This window comes from Aquila chrysaetos, chromosome 18 (assembly GCF_900496995.4).
Source record: "Aquila chrysaetos chrysaetos chromosome 18, bAquChr1.4, whole genome shotgun sequence".
Taxonomy (NCBI): domain Eukaryota; kingdom Metazoa; phylum Chordata; class Aves; order Accipitriformes; family Accipitridae; genus Aquila; species Aquila chrysaetos.
Genome location: NC_044021.1, coordinates 24,391,842 through 24,409,625, shown reverse-complemented (window position 1 = coordinate 24,409,625; position 17,784 = coordinate 24,391,842).

Below are 17,784 nucleotides of genomic sequence, written 5' to 3'. Positions count from 1 at the left end.
GCTATTGAACGTGGACCGAACCCAGGCCGTGGCTTAAAGAGAAGCATAACGTAGTTCGGAAGAAGAACGCGCCTTAACGTGAAAATCTCTTTTCAGCCTACGCTTTGTAATTAAGTGCTGGCGGTCACCGGGCGGTACACGTTTCCCCTAGCCAAAAACGCGCACGATCTACCACAGTCGTAAGCCCGAGCGTAGCAATCTGAGGCGAGTAACGAGGGAAGATATATTGAGAACGAAGCGCGGCGGAGGGGAAAAAAAAAAAAAAAAAAAGAAGCAAAACTCGAATTGCTTCTCGCCGACTTTACAACCGCTAGCGAACGCCGCGCGTCCTGCGCCCAGCCACCCCTTCGCGGAGGGGCGGGAGACGGGTCCCGTCCGTGCCCATCTCCCCCCGCCGGCGCACCTGCCGGCCGTGCCCAGCTGACGTCCCTGCTGCCGGCGGGGTAGCCGGGATCAGGGGAATTAGTTCTGCTTGCCTCGGGAGGCCAGCCCAGCCGCCGTGGTTTCTATTCAAACTCCCCTCCACCACTCAAGCTCAACTGGAACCATTTAGTACCCGCATTGTTCGGCGGTTTTTATTTGTTTCCTTCCACTCAAGCACATGTTAAAAAAGGCGACCCCCCAGCAGTCTTTTTTTTTCCCCCCTTTCACATGACTAAGCGATTATCTTCTTCCTAATCAAAGAGACAGATGAAAAGAGTTTATTAATAAAAGTTCCCCTTCAGGAAGATTGGAAATGAATGATTAGTAAAATACACCCAATTTTACTTATAGACCCCCCTCATAGAGAGGCATCTGTGAAGGGTAGGGATGCCAGAATAGTGGTGGGGACTCAGGCATCTGGAAGCTGTTTGCGATATGGATTAGAAGTCAGGCTGCACACAGATACTGCCTCCAGTCACAAAAGCTTGCTCTGTGGAGGGGAAAAAAATATGCTGCTTGTTTACAGTGCTACTTTTTCCCTTTGCTTGTTATCTGTTTTATTTCTTCCCTCGCTCCCCTCTCCCCACACCATTCATGTGCAATTATGTCGGCACAGATATGCCAGCTGGTGGGGCTTGTTAACCATACCCACCACGCCAGCGTCTAGGAAAAGGGGAGAAGGAGCCGGGCAAACAACACCGCATTGTCCTCGGGACCCCGGGCATTATCAGCTCCCTGTTGCCAGGGCCCGCTGATGAAACTGGGAAAAACAACCCCAGCACTGGGGAGAGCAGACCAAAGATAGGCATGTCTTCAGCTCACGCTGTATCCACCAGCTTATTTCAAAAAGGGGAAAATCACAGACACAAAAACGCCGAGGAGTTCCAGTAAAGAAAAGAGCTGAAACTCTAAGTAAGTTTAAAAAGAGTAGTATTTTCTGCACAGATCTGGTTTTACCAGCGTGAGTCTGAGACTGTCCCATTATTTACAAGCGTTCAAACCCGACCATCATAAAAAATCTTATGAAACCTGAGAACCATTCGAGTGAATAATCCTATCATACTTGTCTCATCAAATAAATATTAAACACACTCAGAAATACTACTTTTAAAAGGCTTTAATAGGCTTTTCCGCAACTTTCTACCTCTTAAGTCAAATTTGTAGGCTCAAAATCAAATAAGAAGTATAAGATAATTCTACTTAAATTCTACATGCATACATTAGGACTTACATTAACACACTATCCCACCTGACTGTGAGTGCGCACAGGATCAGTGCTTTAGACCTTCAATTCGTCCAGTTCCCCTGGGACTCAGAAGAAATAAAATCAAACCACTAAACCGCTTCAAAAAATGTCTAAGGGAATTTAAAAAAAAAAACTACTACTGTAAACTCGGTTGCTTTCAAATCCAGATTCACATACTATGTTCCAAACAGGATAAAATGTTCTCCCCTCTCATGTCTCCATTTGGAAGAAACTACATTCTGAAGCAAGAGATTTTCTTTAACTCCTTTTTTTAACCAGGCATTAAGCTGCATCTCAAATTCAACTTTTTCTGGGAACTTCTCTGAAAAAAAACCAGATTTAGGAGGTGAAGGAAAATATTTCTGAGGCAAATAGATTTTTGTGCAAGCATCTTTCTGAATCTGTCAGCCTTTTTTATTATTAGAGAAAGAAAAAAGGAAAATTAATTGGAAGACAGTACCACAAAATCATTCAAACATCTCCACGTAATTGCAATTACAACAGCAACATGGTAGGACTGTACTATTGCTACTGCAGTAGATAAAGCAGGCTATTGCAGTAAATCCAAAATTATCAGATTTAAACTCATGACATTGGATATTCATTTTAGACCTACTGGATTGTATTAGATATGTATTTTAAGCCTCTTAAATGCTTATACATTAGATTTATAGGGAATCATTCTGGAGAAAGGACTGCAGAAAAAACATACCTTGTAAACAACATTCTTAATGTCATTTCTGGTATCTCATTTAACAGAAAAAAATATTAACAAATGATGGACATTTGTTTGCACAGAACATAATGATTAACAAAACCAGTGTCACACGGGTTTCCTTAGGATGGGTTTATGATCCCATGACACACAAGCAGAGTGGATTTCACTGCTCACTCCTCATTAGTGCCAGCAAAGTTTTTAAATAACACCCCACTATCACACATTCCATATCTGTTACTATTTAGAGAACTATTTGAAAAGTATCAGTAGTTTTGCTTATATCAGTCTTCCATGGCGGTATGTACCTACTTATGCAAGCCTTCTTGAAATGGAAAATCACGACACATTTAAAACATGTCTAAAAACATGAAATACTTTTCTGTGTATATAAATCATCTGTTATAGACTCAAAACATTTTGTTGCATCCTCCCAGATACAAACATCGTCTATAGCGTTTCTTAACAGCAAGTAGCTACTCTCTTCCCTTCAGTTGTACAAACTCCCTTTCTTTGCTGTCTGCAAGAGATACAAAGCTAAACCTGTACTTAAATTGGAACCAAGAAGAAATAGTGCCCAAATAGTGCCATATTTTCAAACTGCTGCAACCATGGAAAGCTTCATAATTTAAGGAAAAAAAAAAAAAATTGCCTCAGTAGGTCATTGTTCAGGTTCCTGTGAAGAAGTCCGAGGGGAAGGGAGAAAAGGCTGGGTTTTGCCGTGGTGCTGTTTGATGGTGGTAACATTACAATATGTCTCTGTTCTAGACAGAGTGCAGGTCAAATAATGACAGGTTTCCAAAGCATAAAATCCATAACAACATTCACAATTGTTCAGGCATCTCTGACAATCTCACCTTCAATAGGCGTTCTCTGCATTCAACACATACACCAAGGGGATTCCCATGAACACCATTTTTAAAAGAAAAATTTATAACTAAGGAACTAGCGCATTTTTTTCTGAGAAAATTGTATCTATAAAAAAAATATACAGTGGTTGAAACCATAGAAGATAACACCAACTTTCATATAAAAAATAGGTTTAAGTTTTGTCTTTGTGCTTTTTTACAGATAAAATAGAAGTTTTATAGGATGAGAGGCATTTTTGAATGGAACACTTACTTAACAGTTCTTGTGTTTGTTAAGTCATATTGTCTTATGCAAAAAAAACCCCCATTTTCAGAAGTGTACCAAGAAAATAATTTTTAGAAGTGATTTATATTAGCTGAAAATATTTCTTGTTCTTTGGAGCCATCTAGCTAAGGCAATTACAGAATATGGAATATAAGAAATAGCCCAACCTTATACATTCTTTAAATAGAAGTCCTAAATACAGCATGTATCATGGCTTGATGTAATAAAAAAATAATTTTTGCACATTTTTTCTTCTCTTTAATTCTTTGTTGCCTGGTTTAGACGTGCTATGTAAATTTGGACACATGCAGTTTCACGCACATGTTTAGAGATACAGACTTAAATGCATGATTGCCACATAACCATATGCAATACATTCATATAATTTTTGACATGCTTCCAAAAAGCTGATTTTGTGTATTTATGTAGTAGATGGAGTATTTGTTTTCATTTTCCCTTCTGCAAAACAAAGACTCTGTGACTTTGTCAAACTGTTGTTAAAGGGTAACATGTAAATATCACTTGAAATTGCACATGTAAATCTGTTCTTATGGCCTTCTAGAAAAAAACACAGGATAATGTACCTCATTAAATACATATATTTTATAGCAAAAAAGTTCATAAAACAAATACAGCCTCTACTTCTTTAAGTATTACCATAATGTCATTCTTATTTCCACAAAACTAAGAAACTGGTTTTGCTTTCCCCGTTAGATAGAAATGTTTTATATGTTTGATGAATTTGTTTAATCAAATTCTCAAGCAAAACCATGTGGACCTGACAGAATGTCAATGGTGTGAGGACAGCTGAAACAGCTGAACACAACGATGATACAACGGGGCTCAGCCTCCTTCCCCATACAGAAAGATTTTTAACTAAACAAATCACTAACCTCAATGATTACCAAAAGAAAGAAGGAAGGAAGGAAGCAAGCAAGCAAACTAATCAATCCAAGAGTGAAAAAGTTTTTGAAAGGTTAACATCCAGACATACTGAAGTGTGTACGCGTGCGCGCGTACGTGCACGATGCACGCACGTACATACCTGTATCTACGTACCATATGTACAACAACTTTATTGTAGCTACGGCTTGACACAGTTTTGTCTAGAGCGTTGCAGTTTCTGTTCACAGGGAGTAAGAACGAAGATCTTTAAAGAGGTATATGTTTTACTGTTTTGTGGTTGGCCCGCATCCTCTGTTCTGACCGCCCCTTCTATAAACCATCCCCTTTCAGATACGGCTTAGCTATTCTAGTTCTGGAGTTACAGTTCTTCTCTCATGCTGCTCTGTCTATCCACCTCCACGTGTGAATAAAGCCAACACTTCCAAAGGAGAAGGGGACCAGCCTAGGTATTTCCTGTGGTTCAGATCTTTTGACTGGGAGTTGATCAGCATCCTAGTAACATCTTATTCTCTTGCAGCTGTGTAAGAGCCAAAAAATAATTGGCCCTATTTCTCTTAAAATATCTAAATAAGATGAAATATGGACTACTTCCTTAACATACCCATCTCCAGATTAAAAAAAAAAAAAAAAAATCCATGCTTTTATTTCCTTAACAAGTCTTGTTTAAAAAATTTATTACTGTCAGTACATAATCAAACAGTTCTCTGTTTACAAATATGGTGATGAAGGAGAGAAACCCTTAAGCCTTTTTCCTCCCCTCCTCCCATGGTCAAGAGCACAAATAGTACGTATTGCCTTTCAAAACTCCTTTTACAGACTACCAGCAGCAGGGCTTTTGCGTTGTACCTGTTCACATTACCTTCATGGTAGTTAGCATACCCTGAGTGCTTTGCTATTTAAAGTGAAACTAAAGTGATAAAATCTCATTTTTGGTACTCTTCTCTATATATCCCCACACAAGGTTATTTATCAAAATCTCTTGAATTGTCTACAGTGACATTAATCTTTCAAGCAGGAAAAAATAAATTAAAGATATTTTTCTATGGGAAGAACAGATTATTCTCCATTTTTTTAGTAGTGCAAGCCATAACACTGTTAAGGTGTCTGTGGTTAGCTGTCTGTGCTTGTCAACATACATAATTTTGGATGTCTTCTTATTGCAACTTTAAGTCTGCATTTCTTGGATTAGACTGTTTGATTTGGGGACAATAATTATTTCACAGACTCCGACATTTTTCCTACATTATTATATGTACCCTTAATCTAATTTTAAGATAACAATCAGCAAACAACAATGTGTTTTTGCTTGTCTGTGACATTTTTCCAGTGAAAAAGTGCCAAGAAAAAGGCAGATTACAGGACTAATAGAAGCGCTTAACCCATTTCAGCTTAAACCAGTGGGGATCTTTTCACCATCGTCAGTGTGGACGCCTACTGAGAATCTCTCTTTTCTGATGAAGAAACAATGCCACGTATTGATACCATTTATTGTGACTTTTCATCCAACAACCACAGTTTGTCCTCTGGTTTTGTGCAGTCTGAGATAATATATTCGCTTGGAATAAATACATTGCAAGAAGTCCAAAGTTTTTAACCACATCTCAAATGCAAGAGATACGAGGAGCAAAACCAAACCATCGACCACCTACCGCTCAAGTGCACCGCTGTGTAAGTGACACTTTGACTCTGCCATTGGGGGGAAAAAAAAAAAAAAAAAAAAAAAAAAAAAAAAAGACTTATAATTTACAAAGAAAGCCAATCGATAAATGAAGTGTCGCCGATCAGCGGTGGTGCTGGCAGGGTGACATTTCATTATCCCGCCCGGCGCCTTGTAACCACGTGCAGGGAGCCGCACGGGCTCCGCGGCAGCTCGCACCCTCCTCCCCTGCCCCGACCCCACCACCCCTTCCTCCGAACCCGCTGCCGGCCCCGCGCCCGCGTGCGGTTTTGTCCCGGTGCGCGGGGCGGAGGGGCTGGCTGTTGTGACGGCGCGGTGTCACTTGGGCTGGGTGACAGCCGGTTCTCCGCAGACAGCGCTGTCAGAGAATCACAGACTTCCACATGTACGAGTGAAATTAACTTCTGTTAGTCTGACATTTTCCGCAATCAATACTCACAGGGTCCTTGTCTCTGGGATCAAAATTCATAAATCAAAAGCAGAAAGCATGAAATAAGGTATTTGATAAATCCATTAACTGAAGTGGAAGTGTACTTCTGTCACACTGTTTAAAGACTACAGTAGTGCTGGCAAAAGGGGGAGAAATCTAACAAACACGTTAAGTGAAGTGCTGGCTTGTGTTTGTTTGAATATACGGCTCAATCTCACCAGCTGAAGGGCTTTATGCCTAGGCGGCAGACAAGTTGGCTTCCCTGGACTCCACGCTTCAGGAGGCAGAAAACCATGAACTAACCATTTCCTGATGGACAGCCCTCCCACTCCAGAACAATCCAAGTTTGAGACAAAACTGCACTGCAAAACTAAACGCCACCGTAAACCACTTCGAATTCACTAAAGCTGCACGAACTCAATGTGCGGGTCATTTTTAAAAGTTACAAAGAAGTCCAAAATACAGATAAGTGCGGAGACGACTTTTTTTACGTCTTGCAGGCCAAACATCCAAAGCCCCAGTGACTACCCGCCAGTACTGCTGGGCACCTAGGAATCTTTAAAAAAAAAAAAAAAGCAGTCCTTAACACTAAACCAATTTATTCAGGTTTCATTAACAGCAATTTCCACACTGCAAGCCAGGATGACTCTAAAAGCCAACGAAGGCTGAAGACCAGCACATGCCCTCCTCCCCGTTCACATGCACAGCCCTGACTGAGAATAAGAGGTGCAACCAGAGGCAGAGAGCACTGGAAAGGTCTGTTGTACTGTAGTATCTTCTATAGTGATAGTTAACATGATGAAAAATGCAAACAAACAAGTCTCCAAGAGCTGTCTCCACTTCTCAGCTGATAACTACAAAAGGATCTAATAATAGTCCAAGGCGACAAAAAGAAAGGTCTCGTCCTTACTGTTACTGAAACCTCTTACTATTGCTTTATCCAGAAGCAAAAGGAACATTATGCTTTTAACATAGGATTAACTCTTAGAATTCTTATTAAACTTAAGCTAAAATTAAATTGTGATATCAAGTCCTCTCTCCCTGCAAGTCAGTGGGGTTTGAACAGGGGGCTATATCCACACCTGGTGTCATCTGGTCTGGGTCTCTTCAAGCGACAGTAATTCTCCAGCAGCTAAAAATGCATCCCACAGTTTGCATACTCTTCAAATTTACTATAAAAACATGTATCTGTATTTTTCAGCTGTGATTCATGATAAAGAATTAGTGGCAGAAGTTTACATTTGAACACAAATAGTGTTATTTTAACAGAACTACTTTTTAAAGAATGTATCATAACTGTGTTTGCTGTGATTGAAAACAGCAACGCTTGCTTGATAAGGAAACTGCCTAATGGCAAAATCTGTACCTATAATGTGATATAAAAGGTAGCAGCAGACAAATTACTTTCATTAGACCATTTCTTTATATCACTTCGAATACCATGACAATACATTTTCCTTCTTTCATGCTGTAAAATGAAGACAAAAAAGCTGATTTTCTCTATGACAAAATCTTCTTTCAGCATTGCTTCTAACTACATGCTATCAATGAACTTCCTATTTTATAGTTTCTGAAACCGAGAACAATATTTTCAACACATCTTATTCTATATTGAGTCACTACCTATCAACGAATAGTTTGATTTTGCCTTCCTCTAATTACAAGCTAGCCAATAATTAGAGCAGGTTTTTTCTATACAGATCTTCTGTCTTCTAAATCTGTCAATAGTTGTGCTTTTCTAAGAGTCTGAATGTACTGTAATAGACCTATAAGAAAGATTCTTTTTGCTGTTATATACATTCAATAAAGTTTTTCCCCTATCACTTAAAGACTTCTATTATTTTCTTTTTTGCTCTGAATAATATGGGTCCCCTTGAGAAAACCCCTCTTAACAGAACAGAAGTTTGCATTTACCTTTAGAGAATAAAATTATTGGGCATGTCTTGTATTTATAGTTATAGCATCACCCTTGTCATAGAACCATTCTAAAACTAAAAGGTTATTAATATATAGGCCTCTGATATTCACTATTCTACAAAACATCTAGCTTAACTACAGTTGGTTTTTTCATCCTTCAGAGAAGCTTAGCTGTAAGATTTTTGGGAGCAAATTTTTTTTGAGTTTGTTTACAAGCAACATTTAAACCTATTTCTCAAACGCATCTTTTTCAGGAATGTTTTCAGCACTTTCTCAGGAACCCTGTGATTCCTGACATGGTGTCTTCCCACGGTGGGAGCCGAGAAGCTACAGCAGCTACTCACCCTTCATGACTTCCCAACCAACAAGGTCCCCATCCCTTCAAACAGTCAATCTGATTCTTGGTCTGCCTGGCTGGCAGGTGACTGGCAGGGTGAGCGTCCCGGCAAGCTGGAGAAGCAGACAGCCCATCCACTGCTGGAAAGCCAGAAAGCCAAATAACACCATTTTTATTTTTCCCAAAACTGTTCTGTCAGAAATATGTGGCTTTCTTCTGCAGCAAAGAAATCTATTTTCCATTCAGCTCTTTTCAGTAGTTGCTACTGAAGAAGGAATCTAGTGTTAGTGAAAGTGCTTTCACTTACTAAAACACAAAATTCAGTAAGTCCACTCACAGCAGAACATGAGAATTTACCTTGCTTAACACAGACAGTATAGTTGGGAACTTGGAAACATATCCTGAGGTTTTGGGATCTGGATCCAGGATCACTAATTGATCCACACCTCTCCAGAAGAGCAGAGACCTAACTGAAAATAGAGTAGAAAGGGGAAACCATTCATAGCTTGCTCTTTTTCTGCTCTCCCAGCCACAAAGTTGACTTCTCAGTTTCCCACTCAAACCAATATAAGAAAAATTCCTTCCCTTTGCTTATATACCCCATCAGCATACGAGACACTTAAGTCTAGGGAACATGATGCTTCAGTGAGTAGTTGATTTTCATAATATCTTCTTGTCTGTATCTCCGAAGAACCACTTAGGAGAGTGTATGAAAAGGCACACTCAGGAGCAATCTTACTACCTAACAAGCTGCTAACAAGAAGATATGTTTCAACATTTAACTTTAAATATCCCCAGTTTTCAAAATATATGTAAAACTACAGTCAGGTTTTAATTTTTACCAGAACTGCATCTTTCCAGTGTTTTTTTAATCCTCTGTAGAACAGGGTGGTCTGTAATTTTTTAGGCCATGTTCTGTGGACAAGGACACGAGTGATTTCTGTTAACATTATCCAGTACAACACGAGAACATTCTTTAGGCATGGTATGTTAAACCCAGAAATCTTCCAGTGGAAACTTACACTGGCCAGCAATCTTGTGACTAGAAGAAGCATAATTTGTTTTGGAATTTAGGAATATGATCAGTCAAATTTTTCATAAATGCATCTTATAAACTGATTTTTTTTTCTTATATGCTTTTCATGCCCAACGAACATAGTTGTTGCTAAGTTGTCCAAGTAGACAGGTATTTGCAAGCCTCTTGAGGCTTGTTCAATAAAACAGTGAATTCCTGCAACAGGAAAGATCACTTCAAAGATCTTGCACTACTGAAATATGAGAACTGACTAATTTAAGCTTCCCATTGTAATGTCCCATGTGTTAACAGAGGAACTTTTACTTTTCTTTTTCATTCAAAAAATAACTAAAATATCATGACAAGTGAAATGGGAATAATTTTTTTTTTTCTTTACAGAAACCCAATAAAATTACACTGATAAACCTCATAGCAATTTTTCATTACAAATGGCTTAATTTTTTGCTGTTCTTTTTGAGCAAAATACTCTCTCTGCTAGCTCTTTGAATCTAGTAATGAATACTACTTCCTTCTAATAAGATTTCTTTACCCTTCAAAAGGGAAGGCTCAAGTGCCCTTTTTTGTTTGAGGGCAGATCTAATAGTATGTGCTGATTATATATACTAAGCAAAACCTTACATAGAGTTACAACACTAAATCTCTTTAAATTATAAAAATTGTATAGTATTGAATAGTATTTCACCCGTTCTAAACACATGCTTCCTGTTGAATTCGATACTATAGTCCTAAGGAAATCTCTGGCAGCAGCAATCACTAATATCAAAGCACCTTCTGCTTTGGCTTGCATTTTCTTATACGGATTTCTCTATTGCACCGAAGATAAAAGTTAGACAAGATAGATGCTTACAGTCTATGTGGATGATTAGACCTTTGTAAAAGTGAGGAGGAAAAGAGGAAAGTCTTATTGTAAACACAAGTGCAGAAGAGCTCCAGTAGTCAGAGCATTTGTCACTGAAAAGCAACAAGAAGATTAATTAGGGTGTGAGAAGACGCATGATGAAAGTGTGTGCCTCCATGTGATGCGGAGCAACTCTCCCCTTGGTTCGGGAAGCTCAGAGATGAGAGAGGTTTCTTCCTTTCTGTTCTAGGCCCCTTTAATTAAAATTCCTACAAAAGATAAAGGTTTAGGATTTTGATCTGGGGTTTTGGTGTGTCTGCTGCTAGAAAGCAAATAAGCTCATCTGGTATCCACCCATATTTCTGAGAATCTCCCCGTTTTCCCTTTCTTTTTCTCCACACATACTTTTTCAAGCAGCTTTATGCATCCATCATGCAGGAGAGAGGCTCCATATGTATCTACTATCGCTTCCCTCATGCTTCCAGTGCTTTTTCTCGAGTAGTCTCATCTCGATTACTGTGCTACTGGTCAGAGTAGGCAAAGAGAACCAACATATGAAAATAGTTACCCTCTCTGAGGAATGTTATAGTTCACTACTCTTAACCGTGCCTTATAGCTTCCCTAAACTTAAAATGTAATGTGCTGGTTCTCACTTGGCAAGCAATACGGGAAGCTATGAAAATAATCTTTCATTTGTACTTCGCTGGCCACAGCTGTTCTAAAAACACCCAAGCAGGTCAATAGTGTCTTTGCTATACTTTTGTTTTCTAACCTAAACCAAAGGAATAATGGTAAGCTGTTATTTCAGCAGTATTCCCTAGCCAAAATGCAGGCGTTACATCAATACCGACATAGAGATATCTAGTCATTTAGGGCAAGACTGCTTTGTTTTCTTGTAAGTATATAAGTAAGTCATACTGCATTATGACTTTTGAATTGTCTAGGGTTTCACAAAGCATGTTAATATCTTACAACTATGATAGTTACTTAAATGCCTATGGTATAATAAAACAGACAGCTCTTAATTTTCTTTCCCTTTCTAAGAATAGCTTTTCAAAAACAACGATGAAGAAAAGGCTTGCATCTTTGCACAACCGAAACAAAGCTGCAAATCTAAAGCAGATCTTTCTCTGAAAACCCGCTATCTCCTACACCTTTGGAGGCAGGAGAATGCCAGGCAAACTCCAGGAAACTCCTGCAGTTCCACTTTCCATTCACGCAGTGCTGTTACCTGTCTGCCAGTGCTTACAAGACACGTCAGGAGTTGTGATGTTTAATTACCTTTTTTACACATATACAGTTCACAGTTCTAGTGGTGATGAGAAACCACAAATTGGACATACCCTACTGTGCATGAAGGTAATATGCTAGGGGTTCTTGCCTCTTCCTTCTATCCCTAAACGAGTAGCTGACAGGTTTGATGGCAGACTATTAAAAGAAGGTTATGACGATAAAGTATTTTAAGCTAGCAACAACAAAGTAGATGGGAGTCTGCAACCTAGATGTAGTTGTTGCAAGCATCTAAACTAATTACCTGTTCCAGCCTCGGGCTCAAGCAGAAAGAAGGGAGGTTGGTAAAGCGTGAGAGCTATTTGCAAACATTTTAAAGTACTGTGGTGCCGGTCCTGAATTTGAATGGGAAGTTGTAAGAGGACTATGTGAGAGCTTTAACCTGCTGGGTATGACAAACAGGAGAGGAGCTGCTCTTTACCTGCTAAACTAGTATCTAACCTAAGCTGGCAATACCAGCAAGAGGCTTAGTCCCTCTCATTGCAACTTTCTAGCCATTTAACATCTACCTCAAGGAGCCCTGTCTTTTGCTCGTAGTAACGTTCGCGCACCAAACGAGATCTGGTTGGAAGTGAACATGATTGCCAAAAAAAAAAAGCAGGTTTTAATGTGCATCAGCTGCCCGATTCAGTTCCCTAAGCCGAGACAGAAGTCTTACGTGCTAAAAAAAAGGGACTGTGGGTAGCAGCCCAATGCAGAAGTGAGTTTTGGGAGCAAAGAGAGGAGGAACCCCTCCTGTTGGTAGAGCGTCTACCTATGCCTGCTAAAAGTTACCACAAAACTATGATCTTGTTTGTGCTTAAAAAAGCATGAGTAGGGGGTATTCCCGCTCCTGACGCTAATCCTGAGCCCTTCTTTACAGCCACGTGTTGCTCTGCCATTGCCACGGTGCAGGTCTTGAGCGCTCACCGAGAGTGCCAGAGCTCCCGCGCAGGTTCGGGAGTGCTTCTGAGTTTCATGCGTGGACACGGTGTAGCATAAGGCAGTTTGGAAATTCAAAACCAAGCTAAATCAAGTGCGCCTTACCTTACAAGGACTTACTGAATGCTAACTGAAGTTACGATTTCAGTAAGAAGTGGAAATAAAATTGTGCTTGCAAGAGAAACATTTAATTCTCTTATTGATGCCTACAAGGTAAAGTGCACTTTTCTCACTATGCTTATCTTGATAACTATATGCTGACTTAATTTTTCTTCCTTTAGGTAGTCTAATGTTTTAAAGGCTTTTTCCAGTCGGCGATTGAATATTTATTTCGGCTGATACCCCACGAACCACCTGAGCACATTTAAATGCCATCCACCACATAACAAACACTGATTTCCTGCTAGGAGATGAGAAAGCTGCAGCAGCTACACTGTGTTATTGTACCACAGTGGCAAGCTGCCAATATGTTCATTCACATTTGTAATTTCTGTCACTTGTGTAAAAGACTAACAATCATATGTTATTAGAATCATATATTTTGATAAAATCTCAAGTGTTTATCCAAGACAGTTGTATCATCTTCCTTGAAATTCTGTGATGAAACATTCCTCTCTTACACAAACAGTAAAAAAATAAACACAAAATAAATACCAGGTTATACATTTACTTGTAAGCTTTTTTCTATGACAGGGAAACAATTTTCTGATGACAAAAAAAACCCAACCAAAATACTCTGTGGTACTTCATGGGATTTTTGCATGGTTGGATGACTGTTCTTCTAGTTAAGGCACGTCTGTTTCGCAGACACAGAAAATAAGTGCATTAAAATAGCAAATCTTCCTTTGAGCCGAAACCAATGTAGATTTTTTTTATTAAAGTGACAACTTTCAGTTCCCTTGCAGACCTGCAACAATGCAATTGCCTAGAAAGGCTGCTATTGTTACAGCTACTATGTAGATAATGAATGAGTGCGACACAAGATACTGGTGAAGTGGAAAACAAGGGGTTGTTGGCACAGTCCCCATGTTCTCTTTACAGGACAATTAGAGACACTCTGCGTTGTCAAAACACTTTTCAAGATTTAGTCACAAGTTTGAGGTAATCTACCTATGATTACGATTGGCAAAAGGTGAACTTGATTTTCTGAAAGTGTGCAAGTGTTTTAGCGTAATTAGTTTAAAATAGCAAATGTTATCTATATTTATTAGAATTTCATGACAAATACAGATAACAAATTAAATGCAAATAAGTCTTCTACCTGTGTCATTTCAAAGTTTGCCTTGTCTATACAGAGGAATTTAGACAGTACCTAAGCAGATTCTGCATATAATGGGCTGCTTGTAAGAAAAGAAAGGGGTCTAGGTACTCGGGCAGTGCTCTCCTGGCTCTTGCCGCACTATATCATCAGTATTTGGTGGCATATGGCACGCATGTCAACCCATCATCTATCATTTGCACCTCTCCTTTAAAGAAGCTGAGGTGGAGCACAGTAAACAGTGTGCGTACAATTCTGAAGCACGACTCATTTGCACAATTATGTTATTGTTATGCACGCAATTATATTAAATATTAATTGGTTTACACCTACACTAAACAAGCCTAGAAAACTTAACCACCCCCCTCTTGTTCAGATTCTTCATTTTTTCCCTACTGTAAGGTCCATGCCTTTAACACATGCTGCTTTTATTATAAATCTAATCCTAAGGATAATTTGTTTTTCTAAAAGAAAGCTTTATTTATCAGTCAAAAGCTATCTAAGAACCCTACTGTATTTCTTAGGCTTCAGTCTGTGGGTGCAGGGGTGCTTTAAAGCATGATCTTCAGTTGGCAGCAGCAGCGGATCATCTCAGTGGCAACTCGCAGGGACCTTGTTTAAGGGTGTCTCTTTGAAGCACAGCATGCGTGCTGCCACTGCACCCATTCCCTTTCTGCAGGGTAAGCTTGCCACCATATGGAAACCACATGGATTACTTAGTGGAGGTCGGGCTAACGCTGATAGCGTAACTAGATTTTCTATCTCAATTGTAAGAAGTTCGATGGAAAAGAAAATACACAGTACAACTGCAGGAGAGGAAACGTGGCCCTTTGTGAACCCTCCTTTGTACTTTAATACCAGTCTGAGCCGTCCATTCAAGGCTGAGTCCTGAATAGATATTAGCTAACCATTTTTATGTTAAGGACAATCAACTCCGATTAGTGGTTTCAGTAAGTACAAATGCTGAAAAACTCAAATGTGGATACAAATTTGGTGTTTGACTTTCCTTTTTTTTTTTTTTTCCTACTTGCACTAAAAGGACAGATCAAACTCCAGTTCTAGTGATACTGCTTAAATAACACCATTTTATTTAAGGCAGTAACACCAGATTTACAGAAGGGTGATGTAGTTCCAACTTTCTTTCTCTAGAGTGCTCAATATTTTCCACACAAACAATTTAAGAAGTTGTTTGGCACTTGGAATTCAAATATATTACTTCCAGGGGCATGACACAAGAATTACAATCACAATTAATGGCATGTCAATACTTTTTAAAGAAAAATATTGATGTCCAATGGGTAATCAGGCACTTACTAGATACTATGATCATCTTTCAATGAATGCCATCCATCTAAACTGGGCACTTGAATTACACCAAAGTTTTGGAGATGAAAGTGCAAGCAAAAACGTGCAGTAGCACTGAACTAGAACACACAGAATAGGCAAACTACTATATCTTGCAGATAAAGCCTTTAGAAAATAGTCTCATGGTTGATAAAAATGGCAAAAGTCCCACTGGGTTTTCAAATGAGTTACAATGAGGGGGCAAGTGTCTTATCCTTTTTTTTTGTTCATAGTTTTCCAAAATGAAAAAACAGTTAAGTTTTTTCAACTCAGTAGCCTATTTTCCTCATTATATATCAACATGTAAAATGTAGCTGTTTTCATATATAGCATAAACATGTACATATCTTCGGCATTCTCCAGTATGATTTCAAAGCAAGTTTTGCTATCAAATTTTCACAAATAAAGAATAGCACTTGAATAGATTTATCAAAATTTACTGGTTTGATTTACAGCCAGAGATGACCAGCCTTCAAAAACACAGTTCTCTGGTCAAAGCTTTCACAAACTGGTCAGTCATTTCTGTGTGTTTTTAAGCTCTAAAGCTTTTAAGTCAGTGATAAAACTGTTCCTCCCCAAAAAGCAATGAACACTGTTAGTAGGTAGTACCAATCGTTAGGCCAACTACTAGAACAAGCTCTTCCACGTACCCGTGACAGAGAGTAAAAAGCACCAGCTATCCACATACTGGATGTATACTGCTCCATATGGCACTATACACAGGTGACTCAAGGCTTCGTTCATAGAGCATCACACTGCAGTCGCGCAGCCCACTATTTGTATTTTTTTTTTAAATCACGCACAGATATGTTTCAGTGCATAGGGACTATCAGACTGCCATATAATTTTCCAAGAAACTGATGAAATACTATGATTATCAAATTGAAATGTGAAATAGGAGATAGCGAAAGGTATGATTATAACACAGTTACATTTAGCTCCTGGTGACAGCTATCTTTACCTTTTAAAATAACGAAGACAGTGAAAAGACTTCTGAAAAGTTTACCGTTTTCATGGGGTTTTTTAGACTGAAACCTTGAATGTAAATGATTCTGATTATAAATTATTTTTTTCTGAAAACAAAAAATCACTGCCATGTATTTTTCAGTTACATTTTTAAAAACTATTTTCATCTTGGTCTAAAGACATTTCATGGAAAAATATCTGAAAATATCTTTAAAGCACAGAAAGAAATGAAACATCTAGGCAATTTGAAAAATTCTGGTTTTTCCCTACAGATCTTCCATCACTGAAAAAAAAAACAAAATAAACTCCTTATTCCTTCCCTGAAAGATTTCTTCATTAAAAAGGAAGATTTTTGCCTTGAAGGGACAGGTAATGCTTCTCAATTTTAATATGTTAATTAATTGCCAGATTATAATTTCTATGGAATTGAATTTGAATTCCATATTAATATTTAATGAATTAACTAAGATTAATTTAATTGTAATGAACACAAACACATTTAATGATGATTGGTTGCTTATTTTTTTTAAAAAATGCATAATAAATATTCTAATTTTCTGAGGATTGCTGTTGACAATTTTAATTTTGTTTTATTTGTATATCAACTGAAAAAGTACCTTGAGGGACATTTCTCCCCTCACCTGAAAACATCATCAATTGTGGCTGCTCTTTGGAGAAGCTGCAAAATTTTCAGTATGGTTTTAAGCGGTGTCAGATTTTGTATCTCAGCTTTGTTTTAAAACTTGTCTAACTTCACCAAAATTAGTGATACTTCCCTAGATTTGAGTTTCCATGGAAGAATCAAAACCCTTTCCTGTTGAAAAGAAATAAACAAGAATTCTCTTTCTCTTGGCAGGGTGGGGGGGCATAGCTATGCTAACAAAACCAAAACCAAGCTGGGAAATAATTTCAGAAACTAAATTTGAAAATTAAATAAAATCTTGTAGGGTCACAATGCTGAGAGCGGACCTGTAACTCTTTTCCATGCAACTTGCCTTCTTTACACATTTTGCTAGTATGTTTTTATACCTGGATGTCCGTAAAATCTGCAGCACTGGGAACCACTATATGCTTTTTCACGTTGCGTCACTGATGCTCAGAGCAACTCTAGTCCATTCAATGATTTAAATACAGCAAAAAGAAAAGGAAGAAAACTAAACTAAATCAAAGAGATCAAAACCACACTTTAAGCGGGCTGGCGTAAAAGAGCCCTCTTCTAGCACAAGCAGTGAGATATAGGGACCAAATCTCACTAGGAATCATTCGACGTTACTGAATCGGTACGTGCATAATCTCACTGAGAGAAGGGCTTACTCCTTTTAGAGAGGACTGCAGGACCTATCTT